General features: G+C 63.2%; 1 non-coding gene and 1 pseudogene across 1 annotated transcript; both read left to right on the forward strand.

Moving 5' to 3' along the window:
• Positions 1 to 273: 273 nt before the first annotated feature.
• Positions 274 to 582, forward strand: LOC144962200 (small subunit ribosomal RNA). Its single transcript, XR_013643393.1, has one exon. It is a non-coding gene; the product is annotated as a small subunit ribosomal RNA (ribosomal RNA).
• Positions 583 to 1568: 986 nt separating this feature from the next.
• On the forward strand, positions 1569 to 1726 carry LOC144962198 (5.8S ribosomal RNA; annotated as a pseudogene).
• Positions 1727 to 1903: the final 177 nt, after the last annotated feature.

Below are 1903 nucleotides of genomic sequence, written 5' to 3' on the forward strand. Positions count from 1 at the left end.
GGCGAATTTGAATGAAAATAAACCCCACCACCTATGACGCACCTGGGACTCCCCCCTTCCCCGTTTGAAAAATTTGGGCCCTTCCCCCTTTCCCTTACTCGCTTGGGGATGGTTTAAAAGCTTCCCGCTACTTCGCTAAGTCGGGCGTCGACGATCGGGCCCACGGTTGGGGGGGGCCCCCCGTGCCGGGGTTCAAATCCCTTTGGGGAGCTTTTTTTATACATTTTACGCCTCTCGATTTGAGGCTTTAAACCCCAAGGGGGTCCCTGGGGAAGAAGCTTCGCTACCGCCCCGCAATGTAACCACGGGACCGGTCTCCGTGGGGGCGGTGGGCGAGGTCTATAGAGACGGCCGGGGGGCGGCGTACTACCGCGGAGGGGGAATCCGACGATCGGGGTGGGACGAACAAAGCGAAGGCACCGGCCAAGAGCGCCTTCGTGATAAATGAACGAAAGTCGGAGGAACGAACGCGATCAGGTACCCGGCGGTAGTTCCGACAGTAAACCATGGCCGACCGGTTACGCGGGGACGTCCCCTGTGGGGAAGCCTCGCGAGGCCCCGGAAATCCAGAGTGCCTGGGCTCCGGGGGAGTACGGTCGCAAGGCTGAAACTTAAAGGAATTGACGGAAGGGCACCACCAGGAGTGGAGCCGCGGCTCAATTTGACTCAACACGGGAAGCTTACCAGTCCGGACACCGCGTGGATTGACGACTGAGGCTCTTTCATGATTGGGTGGGTGGTGGTGCATGGCCGTTGCTAGCCCGTGGAGCGACCCCGTCTGGTTCATTCCGATAAGGGGCGAACTCTGCCCTGGCGGATAACAAACGGCGGTCAAGAGGGGTCCCGCCCTAAACGGGTTGGGTCGGGCGTTCGGCTCTCGGGTCGGGCGTCGGTCTTCCCCTCAGGGAGAGGCGGTGCCCCGGACCGCCGTCGGGGCGGGCCCGCGTCCTGCAGGGATTGACCTCGAGCAGTGCGTACGAGATGGAGCCATAACAGGTCCTGTGATCCCCTTAGCCCGCCTGGGCTGCACGTGTGCTACAGTGGTGGCGCCAGCCGGCGCGGTGTAGACCGTGACGTAGGAGTCTTCATTTCCGGGTCGGTCTTCCTGCGAGTTGGGCCGTGAACTCGGAATGCCACGTAGTCACGGGTCAGCATCCGTGCCGACACGTCCCTGCCCTTTGTACACACCGCCCGTCGCTACCTTCGGTGGACGGCGCAGCCAGGGCCCCGGAGTGGCCGGGGAGACGGAGCTTCGGCTCCTGAAATCGCAGTCGTCGCGATGTCGCCCGAACTGCGCTGGCCCCGAGAGGGTAAAAGTCGTAACAAGGTTACCGTAGGTGAACCTTCGTAGGATCACGTCCGATTTCGTTTGCCCCCAGCCCGGCCCGCCGCGGTGAAGGGTTTAAAAAAAAACTGTCCGGTGAGGCCGGGCTGCTCCCTGGCCGGGGAGCGGTCCAGGCGATAAACGGGGGGCGGCGGCGTTGCGCCGCGAGTAACCGCGCGCGCAACGCTTGCCCCCCCCCACCCTTTTTCGTCGTTTGGCCCTTAAGCGAGAGAAAATAAAATACAACCTTTGGGGGTGGATCAAATCGGCTCGCGCGTCGATGAAGAGTGCGGGCCCGCCGTATTTTAGTCGTGTGAACTGCAGCTGCCTCATTGAACATCGACGCTTGAACGCAAATTGCGGCCGTGGGCGAAGTCACCGGCCACGTCCGTATGGGGGTCGGCCCCACGACGTCGCCGCAACCGGTCTTCTCGGGGGGACTGAGCGGCGCGACGTGCCGTACCGGTCGGGGTCTCGGCCCCCACTGGCGGCCGTAGATCGAGGGCTCCCGTCTGACCACGGGAGACGTCGCCCCACCCGGCCCTGGGAGGGGGGGGACGAAATAAACGCGCACCCAAG

This window comes from Berghia stephanieae, unplaced genomic scaffold (genome assembly GCF_034508935.2).
Source record: "Berghia stephanieae isolate SIO BIC M18660-M18661 unplaced genomic scaffold, UCSD_Bste_1.3 scaffold6905, whole genome shotgun sequence".
Lineage (NCBI taxonomy): Eukaryota > Metazoa > Mollusca > Gastropoda > Nudibranchia > Aeolidiidae > Berghia > Berghia stephanieae.